Source organism: Stegodyphus dumicola, chromosome 11 (genome assembly GCF_044657685.1).
Source record: "Stegodyphus dumicola isolate Sdum_Otavi_A_Nest chromosome 11, ASM4465768v1".
NCBI classification, from domain to species: domain Eukaryota; kingdom Metazoa; phylum Arthropoda; class Arachnida; order Araneae; family Eresidae; genus Stegodyphus; species Stegodyphus dumicola.
In genome coordinates, this window is record NC_140778.1 from 48,963,192 (window position 1) to 48,984,675 (window position 21,484).

At 32.7% G+C, this 21,484-nt stretch overlaps 1 long non-coding RNA gene across 1 annotated transcript; it reads left to right on the forward strand.

Moving 5' to 3' along the window:
- The first annotated feature begins 5,177 nt into the window (after nucleotides 1-5,177).
- LOC118203596 (uncharacterized) lies at nucleotides 5,178-11,306 on the forward strand. Its single transcript, XR_015043941.1, has 3 exons — nucleotides 5,178-5,327; nucleotides 5,472-5,518; nucleotides 10,662-11,306. It is a non-coding gene; the product is annotated as an uncharacterized LOC118203596 (long non-coding RNA).
- The last annotated feature ends 10,178 nt before the right edge of the window (nucleotides 11,307-21,484 follow it).

Genomic DNA, 21,484 nt, shown 5'->3' on the forward strand with positions numbered 1-21,484 from the left:
TTTTGTCCTACTTGAACTAACTTCTAACCAATAAATGCAGTATTTTAACTAAAAATATAATGCAGATCTTTCTTATTTTAAAATTACATGTCCTCTTTTCTTTCCAAAGGAGAAAAATTCTATCCCATTCAATAGCCTAAAAAATGAGTTTCTTATCTTCAGAAAAATTTTATCACAGTTATAATGAGATGATATTTTCTCGCTGTTAAGTTTCAAATTGATACATGTAGCTTTCTTGAAAAAAATGCTTTGCATGTGTTATGTTTTACTGGAAAAGACCCCCTATTTTTTATTTTCATTTATTGAACTGATCATTTACTAATAGACTCTAATTACATTTGTTGCAAAACTACCAGTTTAATACCAGAACATCTAATGTATGCTTGCTGCGGTATTTAAAAAATATCATTAAGTATATAAAACTAAAGTCTGTTTTCTCTTGCAGTAATTATTTACTTTTTTTATTCTCAATTTAATATCCCTTTTTCAACGATTAAAGACTCGCAGTGAAAGAAACAAGTTCAATTAAATAACAAAAATTTAATAAAAATGTAACAGTAATTATATAATCCCGAAACAATCTCAGCAGTATTGTTTTATATTGTTACACAAGGGTGAGCTATAGGAGGCTAGAGTGATTCGTTAAATTTGTGTTCAATGTTCAATTTGCAAGAACCTTGTTCTTTCCCACCAGAAGCTGAACAGCAAAAGTCACCATATACTGCTAGTTTGGTCCTGGGTTCGAATACCGCCAACAGGCTGGCTACATGGTCAGCCATTCAATTATGTGATTAGGTGGCATGATTTTATAATATTCATAACTTATTTAATATGCTGAATTTATCTCATGGAAAATCAATTTTTCATTACACTTATCTGCTGTTATGTTTTCACTTAACCATGCAAGTAAAGTTAATTTTAAGCAGCACAGTGTTCATTTCCATTTATTATAAAAACCTACTTCAAACGGAAAAAAAGGGGAAATGAGTTAATCTTCTTTTCTGTAAATGAAATAAAGAAGCAAATATTCCATCATTCTTGAGTAATTCCAGAAATTTATTTAACGTTAAAATCTCAGGATCGCCTGCTTTCATGCACGAAATGCAAATGCACATAAGTTATGTGAAATATTTAACTAATTTCCAATTTAAAGTTCTGTGAAATACTTAACTAATTTCCAATCTATTACCTTTTAAATACCCTCTTATTTACTAGCAATCCAGACGTTCTGTAAAGTTATATAAATTCGTCTGACTGTGATCAGGCATGATATAAGTGTTGCTCACCTTTGGAGCTCTAAATATACTTGGATTCTTGATTCCCAAGCTTTTATTCTTCTGCCTAACAGATGTATAACCACTGTAGTATCCAGGGACGAAGCAGGTTGCATTACAAGAATTACTCATGATGGAAATTGATATCAAATCAATATTTTCTGTATTGCTGCGTATGTCAAATCCTACGAAAGGTAGAAAAGCTAACGATTGCAGCGCCCTCTATAAATAATGCGACAAAAGTGGAACATTTTTGGGAAAAGTTGTAATACCAGTTTTCCCTCCTTCTTTATACTCTGTGGCCCAGACTTTCGGAAGTGTCTACCCGTACGACGTCGGACTAAGGCTCCTATAAACCAGGCTGAATCATTAGGCATTCGCGCTCCCAAGTGGGAGATTTAATGGCGGCTGAGTGGTTAAGGTGCAACAATTTTTTGTGTAAAATGGGCGGATGTACAGCTATTAATTGTTCAAATCATTCACGGAAAGGTCATACATTGGTAAAATTTCCTAAAAATGAAGAAAGAAGAAAAATATGGGTAAATAATTGCCGAAGAGACAATTGGAAACCTGGTCCAGGCGCTGAACTTTGCTTAGTAAGTATAATGTTAATTACGCCTTCATTTAGAGTTTATATCTTCTCTGATGTTTATAATGTGCAAGTAAAGTGAAATTCTTGTGTACAATAACCTGAGTATCTGCTAATTTCTGTAATAATAGCTATAATTAAATTAGTCTAGGGTTAATGTACCCGTCGCCAAACATCGCCAATGTAGATGTTTTGAATACGGAAAAGAAATTTCTCTTCTAATATAAAGCGCGGATTTTGTTTTCCTGTGCTAATTGTGGAATTTATACTAATGTAACATGAAAATCATTAGCATATTGAAATTTATTAAAAAATAAATAATAATTTGGAAAGTCAAGATAAAATCTCAATGTTTGCTAAAGATATATGTAACATTATACTATAGTTGCAATATCGTTGGAATGATATATAATTTTTTCTTTATTTTATAATCACTATTGTTAAAAAGTTAGATGAGTTGTTTATGCACGGTGCCCACTACTGTTTCTTGGTTAAAATAACTTCCAGAATTTTGACATTGACATCTGAAGTCAATAGAATAAATTGAATAGTGTGAGACAAAATATATATAATCTGACTTCAATAATTGCAAGGATTGTGCAAGTTTATTTATAATCACAGTATCATACAATTTGGCAATGGAGTAAAGATTTAGAAATGAATGCAGAACATTCAAATTAGTATTTTCTTGTTTCTAATTATAGAAATATAGTCTATTTTCCAGTATAAAAGTTTTACTTAAAAGTATGGGAAAGCAGATTTGTTTCATGCATGATCTTTATAATACTGGTATGAAATGAATGAATTTTAATCTGTAAACAATTTTTTGTTAATATTGAAATGCGTTTCTTTGGGTACATTTTTAGGCACTTGTGGATCATGTCAGACAACATGCAATAGAAAAAAGATGTCCGTGTGCATAAATTTTCCCATTGTGTTACTTCATTTTATCTAAATTTCAAGGATAATTCTTTTCATTTTTATATGGCATGTTATCAGTATAAAGGCTAGTGAAAATAAATTGGTATGTGTATCTGTTTTTGAAGTGTAATGCTTAAATAAAAAGATGGTGTGTGTTTCTTCATTTAAACAAAATTTCAAGGATAGTATTTTTCAGTGTTGTACGGTTTGTTATTTCTCAATGTAAAGTGTAACAAGGGGAAAAAAAACTGGTATGGTATATCTGTTTTTTAAGCATGATAATTTTATTTATTTCTTTAGTGATGCATATATATAGAGAGAAGGTGTTTGGTCCAACTGAAGTTATAATAAATCTAATTTTACTAGATCTCTCCCTCCCCTCAGGTGTAGAAAATTTTCAAGTGCAGAAAGTTTATTTGCAGAATTAATTCATTTCTGATAAACTTATTATCATTAATTTTTTATATAACATGTTATTAAGTTACACATTTGACTACTGTGTAATAAAATTGTATTTAGGGCAAAAAATTAACTATAATTTTGCATCTGGTGACTAATATCATATGCTTCTAAGAATATTACTTTAACTTTTTCCATAATTTTTGTATTTCAGGAACATGAAACTGTTATTTTGATATACTTAAATAATAAAAGTGTCTATCTGAATCAATTAATGGATACAAATATTTTACAGTTATTTTTAGAAGATATTTGCCATATCGCTTCTAATAATTCATAAAGTATGTTAAAATATAGGTAAATAATTTGGTGCAGAATTCGACTAAATGATTTTTATTGTCATGATTTGCCTGGGCTTAAGAATGTACTTTTCGCCCGGTGGAAATTGTCATCAAACTGTCCTGAACAGGCTTTTTGTTGATAATAACTTCCAGGCTTATCAGTACCTCCTTTTGAGTGGAGGGTATGCAAATATAGTACCCAATTTAAATTACATTGTGATTGTAATAATATTGTGGTATGAAATAAGTGATTATAATTACAATTTAGGTAATTGCATTGTAATTATATTACATTGTATCTGTGAACTCTTAATTTCATTACTTTATGCAATTATGTTGTAAGTGCATAATCTAATTGCAATAATATAATCTATTCGCAATTACAAAATAATTATAAATGCAGTTACATCTTAAATAGAGGCCATTTTAATACTTTTAAATTTTCGCAAGATAACTTCCCATTAAGGTTCATTTGAAGGAAACTATGCAAATATTAAAAAAGAAGTTATGCTAAATTTACATATTTTGTACAGTACTTTCTTGTTATAATGCTGTTCAATATATCTTCAATACTTTTGTAAATTTAACGACATTCTTTGCAATCACTGTGGTGCTTTAAAAAGAAGTTTCTTAGTTATGCTTTCTAATAAGAATGGGTTTAAAATTAAGTATTATGTATAATAACTAGCAGTTAAAAAAACTTGACTGCATGAAAATGCTGTTGCTGTGTAAAATAAAAAATAAGCTTTCTTTTATGCTTTGAAATGAATTACATGTGGTTAAGTCGTCCTTTTACAATTTAAGAATGTGGTTAACACACATTCTTAAATTGGACAGGTTTTATCTAAATTATTAGTATAAAATATATAAACTATGAATTATTTTGTAATATAACTCAAATTACAAAATTCATTCTATATACGTTCAAAGTTATTATCTTTTATGGAATAACTGTTTTTTTAATTTAGGTAAAAACTGGATTTTTAGAAGTATTACAAATACAATGCAACACAAAGGTGATCTGATTGAAGAGGAAGGACTTTTTATTACGGTTTCTAGTTCGTATTTATATTACATTTGATGAAAAGCATCCAAAACACAGAATGCTGTACTTTCTTCTTCCATATTATGTTATGAAATATTTCCCACATTTAAAAGAAAGTGTTTCTTCAGAATCTTGCACAATTATTTCCATGTACCTCAGACTTAAATGACAACATATTCTTAAGTTATTTTTTTAGTATGAATTTACAGTGTTTTTATGGAAATTTTTGTTAAAATGTCATTAAGATAAATTTATTTGCACACTCTACGCTTTAACTATTTCCCCATTTGACACTATTGAAAGTTTTTATTCATATCTTATTTATTATAGTCTGCTAACGAAACTGAAACATCTAAAGAATAAGTTATTTTGAATATGTTTACAAAATATACGCGAAATTTTTATTTAAGTGAAAACGTCTATATACTATTCGAGAATTAATAAATTATCCGAAAAGTTTATATGCGCTGAATACCGCGCGTCTATAAAATAAATCTTTAAAAAAACAGCAGACATTCAGCCAGCGTGTGCGATAAACGCGCCAAAATTGGCAGCGCGTTCACTCCCTCGCCAAGAGAGAAACGTTGGTGATTCAGCCTGGTTTAGAGGAGCCTTACGTCGGACGGTTAGCTCAAACATGGTAAAAATGCTAAACGTACGACTAGTTGCGGAGAGACCATCTGCGCATGATCATGCCTTCAATGTGCCATGCGAATCCAGCGCCATTTTGTTCTCGAACGTGGTCGGATGGTGTGGCGGTGAGTATACGACCGATATCTATTGTTCCTAATTTTAATTTGAAGTTAAAATTCTAATTCTTTTCCACTTAAATAAATAGCTTGTTTTAATTTAATAGTCTTTTCAATTAATTTTAATCAATATTATTTTTTTTTCTTGCACAGAGGGCAATTATTCGCCATAAATCGTTCTCTGCTAAATTTCTGAATGTGTAGGTAAGAATAATTTTTGATTTTGTAGATATTTAATTAACTTTGAATACAAAATTATTTATTAAATTTTATATAATTTATCGGTTTGTGTGGGCAGTTGAAAGGGGAAAAAAATCGTGTCGTTTATGTACTTATGCACCCAATTTTCTTATTAAATATTGCGAAATGTGATATATCTTTGTATTTCTGTGCTCTCTTGAACAAATATACACCTATTTTTTTGTATGATTTCTGTTGTATCAGAGGAACAGTAATGTTAATTATCTGGCTGAGCACATAAATAAAATATTCTGTAAACTATCCTGCTCAGCATGCACCATTTATTATTAGATATCACCTTTAATAATGCTTCTAATTGAGCATGTTTACCCAGAAACATCAACATTGTGTCCTCAACCGAGCCAGAGCGTGTAATATTAAAATCAGAAATGTTGTATGTTTTGTTGTAAACAATGCTAGTATTATTATTCTGTTATTTGTAACGAAATTAAGTGACGAATGCACAAAATTGAGGCAAAAAACAGTGGCTTTCACTGCGATGTGCTTGTTCTGTCAGTATTAATACAAATTAATGAATTTTGTATGATTGCTGCATTTTTTATTGCTTCATACGTAGACTGCTAATTTTTTAATGACTGAAGATAGAGAAATGTTAGACGAGATCATTAAATTATCTCCTGAAAAAGTTATACAACAAAATTCCATTTGCAGCTGTGATTATTTTCAGTTTAAATAAGATAGTGTGGCGAGAGATTTTGCCATCTCTTGACACAATGCCATGTCAAATATTATAGTTGCATTTTTGTAATTGCATGTGTGTGGAACTACAGGTAGTTAGTTATGCATGTAATTCACAACATTGTTGGTGTAGTGTGTAAGTCAATGTGGACATGCCTAACATCATCATTTGTCTCCCAAATGCAGAGTCGTATGCGAGAAGTTGAGTATGCAGCTGAAATCATAGAATGAAAGTCAGTTTTGTGTTTGCTTCACTGTGGTTCAACAGTTCTTGTGTTAAGTTGGCATTAAGGTAAAAAATTACAAGGAGAAGAAAGGTTCAATGTAACCTTTGTATGTATTTATGGGATTTTGTCTTTATAAGTAAGACAATGATTACCACGTCAACAAATACATTTTAAACTCTAGGAAAGCTCGTTCTAATAATGTATTGAAAAAAGTGGAAAATGAGGGGAATATTTTTAATAAATTTCAGCACTGTAAAGTGGGGCGAATATAGTAATCCATCATTGGCAGGTCTTGGATAAAGCAACATGCATAGTAATAAGAGATCACATCATCTTTATAACTAAAGGTAAGAATCAGTCGCAGTGCAAAAAAAACCTTGCTCATTCTGTTTTGACATTCAAAGTTAAAATATGCATCAGATGATTGTGTAGTTCATTAATGCCATATATTATGTTAATTTCACAAGACTGGATCAAATTATTTTGTAACAGTAGTATATAAATTTGGTAAAGTTGCCAGCTGGAATGTCCTCTGGAGCAGGATTTTAAATTTGCTTTTCAGTTTCAAGGGCAAACTTGCTAGCAAATCCTAATCTGTGTAATTATATCATATATTAACCCATTAAATGTTGTGTTGCTCATTTGGTTATCATAAACAGTGAAAAGTCTTTAATCTGGACTCGTCGGGACTTCGGCGATTCCGGATTATAGATCATCAGCTTAAATCTGGTAAGATGGCATGCAGAAATCGTAAAATTAAAAATATGAAACCGTAATTTATGAAATAAAGAACAATTATGATATAAGGGTATCAAAATTTACAAAAAAAGCTTAATATTTATTTGTTTACTTTATTAAACATTTCTTTCAATGTGCACATGCGTAAAGCATACATTACGCATAGTCGAAATTAGAAAATTGCAACCAGAAAACTATTTGATGTGTATTCGTGATATTTATAATGACGAGGGATTTGATTTAAATCATATCAAAGACGGAATACATCGAGATGAAATACTACATTTAGTAAAGAATTATAAGCCGAATAAAATAAAAACATCTGGCCTGAAGATGAGGATAGTGCTGACAGATCAACTTTAAGTTCATTGCGCGCAGTGACGTACCCCCTTCCCGCAGAGCAGCGCGAAATTGATAAACAGATTTCGGAATGGTTAGAGAAACAAATCACCTCTCTGTCACTTTCCTCATGCCTTTAACCATTTTTTGCAGCAATTCCACTTTTGTTTGACATCGAAACATGCTTTTGCTTTGTAAATCCTTTGGTATCTCTAGAATCGGAAACTCTTTTTGACATAATTGAAAGTTCAAGCTTACTTTTTATTAAATTGCTCTAACAGTCTGCAAAAAATAATAAGCCGAATCCAATTAGAAGATTAAGGAACAACGCAATATGCAACATTAACTGAAATAGATAATTTTAGCTTAGCTTATACCATCCATTATACATTAAACATGCGTTATACATTATACATTCGTAAACGCATTATGCATTTAAGCATGTACAGAAAGTTTGTAGCTTTGAGGTCCGGATTATAGATCATTTCGGATTAAAGACTTTTGACTGTACTTTAAGCCGCCTAGTAACACCATCTAGCTATCTCGGAGGGAAAAAAAGACAACATTCAACTCATCCACTGAATGTCGTTTGTAGAAAACCTAAAGTGATCACTACCTATACGCTCTTATGCTGAGCTCATGTTAATTTTCACATTCCACTCTCCTCTTATCATAAAAGCGAAACGTGTTTTGAAAACGGATTAGACGTAGTGGATCGAGGCTAATTTTGGTCATCGTGATTTTACTATACTATTGGTGAGTGTTGATTAAAGCGGTTATTACTTCTTAGCAACAGCCCCTGCTAGACGGGACTTTCCTGAGAAACAAGATTTTGGTAGCACTGGTTTAAATGGGAGGATTCTTAGGAAAAAAAGAATCCCACCTAGCTACAGAAACAATGTAGCGGCTATGTGATATTTTTCAAACCTCGCCAAAAATGTCTCATCTGAAACTCTGTCCCGGGTAGAAATCAACCAATGAGATGAAAGTTCTGCTTCTGAAGAATCACGTGATCCCAATCTGAGCGATAATCGATTATTGTTTGGCGTTGTCTTTCTAGTAAGTGAAAATGCTAACCTAGCTACGTGGGTTTCCTGGAAATGTGCAGGTTCTGAGAATTGCCCCTTTCCTTGCATAGCCGAAAGATAATGTGATTGGGACATTAGATAATGCTTTTCTTTTTTGGTCAGTGTAATTTGTATAGATGATAGACACAAATTCATAAAGCCCCATTTGGAGATTATATTTGATACTGAGTAGAATTTCAACAAGCATTTTATGATTGCATTGTACAAGACTAGGCATGAGGAAAGCTTTGAAAGAATTTAAAGATCATATGGGATTAAATTGTCTTCAGTTAGTCATTTATCTTCAGTAACATACGAGAGGATGCTGAACAGGCACTGGAAGCTGTAGACACACTAATGTTTGTGAAAAATGCAACACCATGAAGGAATTGGCGGAAATGAATGAAATTTATTCCACATATTACCAATAGCGATACAAGTAAACGATCGCATTTACAAAGGAAAAAAAACGAAAGTTGGAAAATCAGTACTTTGGGTTTCTGTCATGCTGAGCGAGAACCTGTACACATCGTGGCATTGAATCGTATAGGTTCTGAATGTAATCCTGGGGAATGGCTTTGACTTGATGTGAAAGTTCAGTTTCAGTGTGTGCCCCACTAGTTGTACATGCGAGTCGCTGACCGATGAAATCCTAGGCATGCTGATTGAGCAACATATCTGGAAGCAAAACCTGCTGTACCCTAGAGAAGTCTTGTGCATGGGCTTTTTTTTTTCTAAAATATAGTGCCTGGAATGCATCGAATAATGCATACTCTGTCATCATTATACTCCAGATTGTAGCAAGATTTGTCGGAGAAACCAACTTGTTGCCATAGAGCACGCCACGCACTGCGTTGCAGTGCTCACTGAAGTCGGAGGCATATGTTACTCAACGACAGGGCAATCATGTGTAGAGGAATCCTTGCATGCAGTTCATGTTGCAGCAGACAGCGACGAACACTTGTAACCGTGCTCCAATATTGTGCTAACATACGAGAGGATGCTCTATTATCCATCACAGCCATGCAGATGAGGTGTTTGTCGTCCTGTGCTATTGTGTGCCCCATTGCCAGGATTTCACCTTGTTTGGTTCTCGCTGTCCATTTCTTCCAAACATGCATCACTGTTGTGGCATTGTGCTGCTTGCGGGCTGTGATTGTTTGATATGAAAGTCCACCCTCTTGCATACAGACGATGTGGCCTTGTTCAAACTTGTTGGTATGGCATCCTCCGCTGTTGACGAGGCATACTGAGCATAAATTAAATGTTCACTGCAGACAGAGGATGATAAAAAGATTTCAGCACAACTTTACAGTCCTTTACAACTGCCAGTTCTCATTTCATGCATGCGTAATCCCTTTGTAATTCTAATTATTTGTATGTCTTACCTCACTTTACATTTCATGTAAGTTTGGTTCAAAGTGCATAATTCCTTCATGGTTGTGATTTTCGCAAACATTAGTGTATATTAGGTAGTCCTAACTAAAAAAGCATCTTGAAATAAAAGTATGCAGTTGTCCAGATCAAATGTTTATTTTACAGAAAAATATAAACAGCTTATGCATGCATGCATTGTTTTTATAGGATTCTGATCATACCTGAATAATAATTTTTCACTAAGTTGTAAATAATTCTCTCGAATGAGTAACAGTTACTCATCCATTATTTTAATTAAAAGAATTTTGTATATATTTTTGTTCTTGTCAAGTAATGAAAGGGATGTATATGTATTAATTTTATAAAATTCATGTGAATGTATGCAAATAAATTGTTTATAAATGTCACATAAGTTTATACCTCCTTAAACCATTTTCATGTGAAACACAAGCCTTATTCATAACAATATAATCAAACATACCAAGGTATAATTTTATTAAGACCCTGAGTTACATCAGTATGAACTTATGATGGAACTATTGGAACAATACTCATCATGAGTTGAGGATTACTTATAATTTGTCAGTAGGCATGTATGAAAATGGGTTTTGTAATTAATATTGAATGTATAACTTTTTCTTTTCATATAAATACAGAAGGATTTCATGTCTGCAGATAATGTATTACAAGAGGCTGTTGTGTGCCAGTGGACAAGCTGGTGAGAAGCAGAACACCAATAGCTTGAATCCTGGTGAATGGACTGCCTGCATAAGCGTCGTCATGATTTTTCCACGTGTAATATGAATGCAAGCCAATTTGCCTTAAAGCATCCCTTCCTGGAAAATATCTTCTAGTGTTTCATCACAAAAATCAGTCAAAAACTGTTTCTCATGATTTGAAAAATATATATAAATGAAGTCAAATTTAATTGATAAATTGTGCATGCTGGGATTGTATACTATATCATATACATTTTTAATATATTTTCTGTATCTCTAATGTGGAGAATTTTGATGTTTTAATTTAACCCTGAATAAAATGTTAAGTACTATAAGCAAAGTAAGCAGTATTGTATTTGATGTCAGAACAATATTTTTTATTTTTTTATTTTATACTTGTATATTTGTGCTTATCATTGGAATTTTAGTACAAATTATTTTGGCATAATGTGGCCTGTTTTCATTTAAAATGCATTTTGTATTTTTTTCTTCTGTTATTTGCATTATAATAGTTTGGCCATAACAACTATGGATGCCAAATCAACATGTATGGGAATAACTGTATTAAATTTTGAGAAAACCTTTAGGTGTCATTAATTATGAAGGTTGAGATGATTGTTTTTGTAAATTCATTCATTCTTATCTATTTAAGAATTATCATTTAACATAAAAATAAGAAAAAGAATAATATATTATAATACTAAATAAAATATACTTATATATATATATATATATATATCCAAGCTCACTATATGCACACTCAAAGAGATACATTTCTTTTTTGTGATGTATGTGATGATAAATTACTGTTAAGTATCTTAAGTTGTTCATAAATAGTGCTTATTTTTCATAATGCAACAAACAAACCTCACATAATTAATTTAATAAAATATTATTGCAGAGACATATTTTTGAAATTGACATTAGTTCTCTATCCATCCGTCCCTTAGGGATAACTATGGGCCAGCTCATGGGCAGATTCCTACTGTCATCTACAATATGCCCAAGCCCTTCGACAATGACAGTTGCTTCTCATTACCCGTATTTTACAATTAAATTCACGAATCTGATCTGGCTGAGTTTCATATCAGGGGAATTAAAAAAGCAAAATACATTCATTACCTAAAACCATTTTTCTCCAACTAGCTGGATGATTATGTGATTGGTGTGCATGGATGGTAATGTGAAAGGATGTGATTAGATTTCTTCTAGGTCATAACAGTTTTTAATAATGAAAAGCTCTTGTTCTTTTTTCTTTAAATTCTTGTTTTTTTATTTTATTTTATTTTTTTATTTCAGTTCACACTTTTTTAAAAGAAAACTGAATTAGCTGGATGATCACTATGAGTTTCTTGACATATTTGAAAGTAAAATATTGCATCTACATTCATTTTGAATAAATTACTATTATAGTCTGCAATCATTGAGTTCATTTTAAGATTATTTGTCCTTTTTTTGTTTGTGAAATAGGAGGCTGTATTTTTTACAGATTTTCGGTTTATTTAGCCAGTTTTCTATATAGTGGCTAACATAAAATATAATTTATATAGAAATTTAAAAATTATGTATAGCTTAATTTAAGCTTGTCTCATGTCAGATGAACAACGCTGCTAATCTGATTGAGAAATTAAGAAAGTCTGACCATTCCAAGAAAAATCTTTTAGAACAGCTCACTGATTAAAATACATATACACACCAATTAACTGTGCGCATCAAAAGTGCTGTATTATTTAATGCTTCTTCTGATGAGCAAAATTCAAAGCATTATTTCTCTTGTTTTCTGTGTATGAAGTTTGTAGCAAAATGGAATTCTTATTATTTTTTAAATTTCATTCACTGATATCACTATATTTTATATGTCTGATAATGATCTGCTGCATAAGTGATATCTATATGCAAACATAAACATCTTGCTTTAGAAGAATCCCACCGGTTTTGGTTCTCGAATAAATAAGACCACAGAATACTGGTGATACAATTTAGGTTAGAATTCTATCAAATGGGTTAGCTGCATCTCTGTTTTTACAGTTTTCCCTATGTTTAATACGAATACAAGTCAGTTTCATTCAAAAAGTGCTCAAAAAAGGGCATCTCTTCTTTTAAGCAGATAGCCCTCAGGACCTTTGCCATAAAAATTCAACAGCTGAGCATGTACTAAAAGATAACATAGTATACAGATGTCCATTTTATAACTTTCAAATGAAGTGGTCGATTTAAATTTCACCTCAGGTGCTATAGAAATATATGTGACTTGGGTAAACAGCCAGTTGAAATGGTCGTAAGGAACAGGGTTTTTAATTTTATTTTCTTTTCGTATAGCAAACTAGCTTGCCTATGCATATATGCAAGTATAATTTATTTTTTACAAAAGATTCATATTAAAATACATACACATATGACAAAGAAATGTATGCGTATATACTATAACTAATAAAACAATTGAGCAATATGTGAACATAGATGCTAATGGTTCAAGTGTCGCGTAACAGGGTATGACTGCAAACCCTATAGTGGTGCTGACACCATAAATTAGTGTCTGATTCAAAGCAGGTATAAAAACTAGTATACAGTTTATCCCCATATGACACAAAACAAAAAGTATGTAATCAGAAAAATATCAGGTAGACATTGATTTACCCAACTTATAAGCTTCGGTAAAGGTCTTATCATTCGCCTTAAATCTGTAGAATGGTCAGCACCCTTCTGCTTTGGAAACAGCTCCAGAAAGACATCTCTAAAAATTATACGATTGTGAGCCAGTTATATATGGATTATGTTAACCTAATCCACGTTACAGTAGAACGTGTGCCTCTGAACCATTACCATCGAAACTGCAATTTCAGAGTCACGATGTACGCCAATCTCGATATTAAAGCACTGGTAGCTCTATCTGCGATTGTGCTACTGTAGATGAGTATAGAACACCATAGAATGGTGATATATAGTATTAGGTTTGTTTAGGAGAAAAAAAATTAGAAATGACCTATTCCGGATTCGAAACCTGGGCTTAAAAACTGCCATCCAGAAGTGCTTCCAATTACAACATGAAAGCATGCGTTGAGAAAAAAGAAAATTTCGTACATTCTTCCCCATTTAAAGGGCAGTTGGGGAAGTGGTAACCTAATCACCACCTGCTGGTGGTGAAGAATTATCGTCTACCACATTTTAGTTTGGGAACCACTTGGTTAGTTGGTTGAGCCTTTAGGTATTTATTTGGAACAGAAAATATCAGCGAATGACCGCCCCAGGATTTGCATTCTAGACTTCCCAATTGCCAGCCGAATGTGCTTCTAATTAGAACACGAAGGCAAGCGGTAAAGAAAGAGAAAATTAGTGACTTAATATCTTATTTAATTTTGGCTACACACAGTTCCCATCTGTGGCTAGGCGAATTTCCCGGTCAGTAGCATAAATCCTAACCTTCCTAGTGGACAGCGTGCTTCCGCTCCTGTAAAATATTGCGATTTAAGAAGTCATCCACAATAGCTAATCAGTTCTACAATTATATAAATAATAAAAATTAAAAATGAAATGGAGAAATTAATGTAACGGTAGTACAAACAAGAAGATGTAACAAAAAGATCACTTAGGGTCCGGTATTGTACAGCATGTACATGTACGTAGCACGACATCTATGGGGTGTAGGAGAGGATATAAAGCATGATAATGGTGTATGCTCAAAACATAAACGGAAGCTACTGCACGGTACATTCGATTTTAACAACATCGATTTGTGGTCTCAGTGTGACAGTTCTATAGACAATATCTGGACGACCTTGTCTGGAAGTTTGAAAGAAGGCCAGAGTGCGACTATACACATCATGTCAGTAGTTTGGATTACGTTTCGAACAAAGGGAGCAGCTATCTGAAGGTTTAGTAATGCTCATTGCCAAATTAGACTTTTATAAGCCCGTAGCACTTCAAAGATTTTACTGCCTCCACATACATCTACAGTATAACGCCTCTTTCTCATCATTCCCTCCTTCCGGCCTTGGATTAACTGCACTACGTATTCCCATCTAAAACCTGCAGTGATATTTTTTTGTGGTGCCTTTACACTCTTTCTTTGAATATTGAAGCACCTTTTTGTAACGCCGCCTTTACCTGATGCCTTAAGCACGTGCTTACGTTCCTTGATGGCTAATCCAACTCTGGTAGTGGTTTTCTACAAAGAACCACGGCAGGATATGAAGAACTGATATCTTCTCTTACAGATGATGAGTTGGGTTCAGTTTATTTAGTTATGGCAAAGCATTCGAGGGCTACCTATCTAAGGGAAGGGATGCCTTCGTGAAAGACTTTCCAAGGGAAATTGGACTGTATATAGGTTACACATATGGAAACAATAAAAACGCTTAATTAGCAGCCAATCTGCTCACCGGGATTCGAACCCCGGCCCGAGTTCATCGGCTTTACCACTCGACCACTAGAGAGCCGTCTTTAGATGATGCGAGATCTATGCTAATTACCCCCATCATCTGGTGGTGGTGACAGTGGGTGAATTCCTAAGATGCATGCAGTCTATTACTGGACATCCAATATGGCTAAAGACTTGGCTACAGTTTTCAGCGCCTAAAGACAACTGCAGATTCCGTACACCCTTCTGTTTTCTAAGTATGGAAACTGTTTCATTCTAAAACTTCGTCAATATGGTATTTCCTTGATACTACTCCCAGGGACAGTTGTCCACCCTCGCCCGTCTCTAGCTATACCTCTGATATCACTACGAAACAATCTGATGGTGTTTTGATCGCTTTGCGGACTTTCATGCCTTCTCGTCGGAGGCAGTGTCTTCTGTAGTGTTGCAAACAAAAGATCTGAGTAGCTCCAGTGGAGTGGCGAGCATAACTGGCGCCCGGAGCAAAATACCTTTTTGGCGGCCCCCTTCCCCGAAACAAACACAGTGATATGATGAAAATCTTGTTTGGAGACCATTTGGCGCCCCTCTGCGAACGGTGCCCGGGGCATCATACACCCCCTTTACGCCACTGAGTAGCTCAGCAATGAAGTTGAGTTTTAAGGATAGCATCAGTCGCTGGCAAGACTAAACAGGGAAAGGGGGTGTCATCCAGTTTTCTAGGACAATAGAGCAGCCGCTGCAATATTATATGAGGGGTTATCATCCAGGTTCAAGAATAAGATAACAGCTTTAATCTTCCAATATTTAGATTATCTAGCTATTCTGGACGTCTAAATATCTAGATAAAGCAGAGATTACGCAGTCGTCCCTCTAACATCATCGAAGGGAAACAGTTTTGAAGTGCTCAAATTTTCGTTTGTGGAAGTGAAATGCTTGGTCGCTATGTGAAGCTCCATACATCTGAAGAAGATTAATTCACTACTGACTGCGTTTGTGCTAATGTTCTTCTCCTCACGTGCATCTTTTCCAAGATTCTTCGCGAAAAATAGTGCTACACCTCATGATATACAAACTGTCGCTAGCTTGTTAAGGAGTGAAGATATAGCACCTGTCTTAGCGTAGGCATTCTGAAGGCTGTCGTATGCTCCAGCTTAATATATGGTGTATGGTCTGGGGACTTTTGACAGCCCGTCGCCAGTGCCTTTCAATGCTTTCATAGCTGTAATCAGCCCTGCAAGAAGAATTGAACATAATTTCTCAGAAATTCATGGACGATCTCGTACAGAACATGAATGTACAGTAGAGAGACTGGATCATAATTAAGTAGCATACCCCTAGTGATAATTGCATTTGTGTTACCCTTATCATATGAGCTTTCACCTTCTGATTTGAGCAGAATACAGATGTACTTCGAATCTGCTTTTGTATCCTTTGCATTCCTTTCTTAGTCAGTGTTGTCACATTTCTCATTGTCTAATACGTTGACGATGTTATACTATGCTTTGCACTATTCTAATTACTGATTGAACACGAGACTTAACATGTGAAAATCTGTCTGTCTCTACCAATATACACCAATACCTGACAAAGAATCCAAGTACGATATTTCAGTAGGATAATGAACGCCACTCATAGCTTATTGCCCAAGACTGGCTACGTCATTTGCTGACACTTATATGACCTACCTGCTCCACAAATATGTTCCCTATTGAGCATAAACCTACCAGTAAAATTGGTTTGGTGAATACTGTTAGTTCGACTGGTTTGAAATTCCAGCGAATGGGCTGATCGCATGGGAGTTTTTGATGTTTTCTCTTCTGCAATGTGAATGCTAGCAAGTTTTCTTCGAAAAGTCCATCATGATGCCATCAAGAATCTTTGCTCTTCTTAGGCAAATAGCCCTCAATTGCTTTTCTAAAATCAAACAAACCAAATCGAACCTTTAAAAAGTGCTCCACAAAAGCATCCCTGTTTTTAGGCAGAAAGCCCTTGCGTGCTTTGCAGTGATCAAAATAATGTGACTTAAGCTCTATCTGGCCTGCGTAGGCTCAGTTGCTTCGATGTCCTCAATGTGAAACACATTATCTAGCAAGTGTGGAATGTTTGCCATAGGATTATACGAGTGCCTGTTCAATTTTGTCGTCAGCAAAGATAAAATAAAGAAAAAAATAAAAATAAAATGTAAATTAATAAATAAAATTAGATAATTCAATTTAATTAATGAAAATAGTTCAGTAGAAAATTGAAATACCGGAACTCATCTTAATTTAGACACCAACTGGAATTATACTTTTGCTCAAAGAGTGAAAAGTACTGGGACTGGACTTTAGGTGGATTAAAGACGTGACTATGACTTGAGATTGCACTGAAGATGATTGCACTGCATGCATATCCTTTTTAATTGACCTGCTGCTCTGTTTTGATGAGCAGATCTCAAAACAAGAGAATAGATAAACCAGAGCTAATTTCAGAATCCAGAAAGCAAACAGAATTAACATTTTTTATGAAGAGCATTGCTTATAGATTATAGGTCACATAATATCATGATAAGAGGTGTTTATTACGCTAACCTGTTGACTCAACTTGTACAAAGCCCACCAGCGGCTGAGAGGGAAATCCGCTGAATGCTAGTAATTCGCTCAGAGTTTAATCTTGACGAATAGGTTGGCTGCAGAGGAGATTTTGCTGTTTTCCTCGTGTATAAAGTGAATCAGAGCCAGTTTCCCTTATATTATTTCTTTGAAAAGGCATATCTTCTCTTAGACAGATAGTTCTCACATTTTTTTGACTTAATAATACAATACAATTCCTATTAACTATAAAACTGTGTAGCAAACTCAGCAGTAAAATTCCGCTTTGCATAAAAACGCTTCGCACACAAGACTAAAATTTGCCAGATTGCTGTTCCAGGAATGATAATTTCAGCTTATACCCTATGCACAAGGTTCACCAGACCTTGTCATCAAATGATTTCTTTTTTTGTTTCAAAAACAGAAGAAGTATTTGTATATTTCATTCTGCAGTCTGATGATGATTTGAATGATGTTCAGGAATGATCTGAAGGCTGTGATAAAAAATATTTTTATATTGGAATTCAATGCGTAATTGATTGCTATACTAAATGCATTTAAGTCTGCATAGGAAACTGAGAATGGAATTTTAGACATTTATCTTCTACAAATTTATTATGCTTAAACTTACTGAATATCTCTATATATGGAATAAAATTAAGCAGAGAGAAGGAATATTTCACAAATGGCATGACATGACATAACTAAAATGTACATAGGCTGTACAATGAAATTTTCTACCATTATGAAGATGTAAGACACAGAGCTCTTAAGTTGTCTGAATAATTTAAAAATAATACACTTGTTATGAATCCAGGTAAACATTGAAATTTAAAATGAAAGTTAGATTTTGAATGTTGATCATAAGTTTCAAGGCTATTAAGTTAAACTGCAGAAAAATTTTCAAAAGAGAAATTAAAAACTGAAAACAAAAAATTACAGAATTAAGGTATTCACACACACACACACACACACACACACAAAAAAAAAAAAAAAAAAAAAAAAAAAAAAAAAAAAATTCACAGGAGTTCACCAGACAAACCAGTTAAAAAAATAATAATTGAACTAAGGAAGTAGCTTTTATTTTGGAAACAAATGAACAAAAACTTTTCATTTGAATAATAATAAATATATATATATATATATTTCAAATTATTAGTGGAAAGATCATTAAAAATGCCAGTGTGTTAACTGTATTAGAAATCTCAGCTCTTCTAGATATAAATCCATTAGTAAATTTAAATAAATAAATAAAGGTAATACAAGACATTCTGATGGTTCTGATGAAGTCATACATGTGTGCTGATTCATTGAAGTTAGCAATATTTCTTGAAATGTGTTGGTCCTGAAATCAGTTTCTCGTGTATTTCAAGGTTTTGAAAAGAAGTAAAAAATGTATAAAATTGGTTAAAATTTATTCAAAGGGGTCAAAACAAAAAGAACGGCATTTTTCTCATGTACATATTTTAATTCTTTTAGAACTTGTATTTTAGAACCATCAAAAATTGTTTTCAGATTTGTTCATTAAATAGCTTCACAAAACTCACTTCATTCTCTGACGACTGGAAGTATTAAATTATATTGCTTGTATTATTTGTTACTGTACTAAAAATGGTCTGCCTTAATAGATGTTGTGTATTATTTATTTTTAGATTATTATATTAGATTAAGCTTATTCTTATAGGAAAAAAGAGTAATAATGTATATATGTGCAAGATAAGTTGATAAAAAGGTTAATTTTTTTGATTGTTTACTTAAAACATCCAACAGAAGTCATGCACTTAAAATTTATATGTATAAATTGATTCACATATTTGCATTAAACTGAATATTTTTAAATACATTATCTTATAATAATAATGTACTTATGAAGAATTTACTAATATTTTACTCTATATACATACAAATATATTGCATTATTTCAGACTTCCATATTTAGGTATTTGGATAAAAAGGGCCAAGCATTTTTAGATGTCACATCTATAAATAGTATAAAGCAAAAATCTTACAGGGAAGAAAAAAAAAAAAAAAAAAGAAGAAGGAGGAAAGAAAAGGACATTCGAAGTACAGTTCTTATACTAGAAAGTAGGTGCTTTGAACCTATAAGTTCTTTTGATAAAGTTAATGACAAGACATAGTGCTGCCATTTATTTCTTAAATAGAATATATAAATATGTCATCTATTACTTGAATATAATATATATATATATATATTAATATATAAATATGCTTGAATATAATGTATAATTATTTTCAGGAAAATATTTTTTAGAAAATATTCATAACATTATAATTTTTCTAACAAAAATAATCATCCGTTATCATACTTCAATACCATAAAATATATTTGGAGGTAAAATGACTTTCCTGTATAAAGTTTTATTTTTGAGCTTATGGGGGCAGGATATGATAATAAAACAAATACTGCATAAGTCATTTGTAAGCAATTATTTTCTATATTCAGAGTGTGTAATCAGTCACATATATTTATAAAAAATACCTTAGAATTATCTTTATTATAATTTTGTAATATTAAATATAAGAGAGTCAATTGTATTTTTAATAAATCATCAGGTACACTATCAAAAGGTCAAAAATTTTCACGTCTTTATATTAAAATTTGAGTTCTTCTAAGAGTTTAAAACAAACCCACACACAAAAATTTGCTGTAGAAACCAAAATTATGATAAAAAATTTCTAAATTTTTTTTAAGGAGCTGGGTGGTTTGTTTACATTCTTTTTCAGCAAGACTTTTTTCGAGACCAGACTCAAAAATGTATGTATGCATGTATATCTGTGCACACACACACAAACGTTTGTACACACTAAAAGTTTACAATTGGGTGCCCCTTGTTTATTGGCGATTCTTTCTTGACGCCAAGATCGGCGCCAGGAAGTCACAATTTCAAGATGGCCGCTACACAAAACCAAAATAAGAAGTCAAAGAATTGCATAAGATCTGTGTCCATGTACACATCGATCTGTTTTTACTTAAAAAAACATCCTAGAATTGCACAAACTAGGCATTGCGCACTGCCTTAAATATGTCCATATACACATCAATCTATTTTCATTTAAATAAAATCGGGAGGCTAAAACAAATTTAAAATTATCGTGGTAATCAGAAGTGAGGTTTCATCGCCAAAATTTAAAAACAAAATGTCGCCAAACGAAGGGGCACCCAATTGTACACTAAAGCCCACAATCTTTATGCATATAAATGCTTCTGTATGCAATTTTATAGAAATATTTATCTACGCATGATAAGAAAAGTTACACAAGGTTTCTAACATGAATGAGTCATCTAAATTTATTTAAGACGATTTTTCAATTTCGTTTCATAAGAATGTGATTTTACTGCTTGCATGCATGATTTATCTAAATCTGTTGATAAAAATTACAAGAAATTCTGATTATTTGTGTAAACTCCGTATCTGTATAAAATGGTCAAACATTAGCAATTTAAAACAAGAATAATATTCAGATATATTTAAAGTTCTTTATTTTATATAAAGTTTTAGATATCTATCAAAGAATGATAGTAATGAACGAAATAAAAAATAACTTTTTCTTGTCATTCTGGCACTACACGGAAAAGCAATTCACCCTTCCGATAATCAACACAAATGTAAACAAACATAAATATATGTGATTGACGTGTGAAAATAACTCATCAATAAAGTATATATGTTGTGCTTCAAAAACTGAACCTAACCTGGAGAGAACGTTTTCTAACATGAATGAGTCATCTAAATTTATGCTAAAAAGGGATAGAGCAAGCAGATGTCAGGCTCGGGGAACAAGGAAACGAGCATTGGAAAATTTAGCTT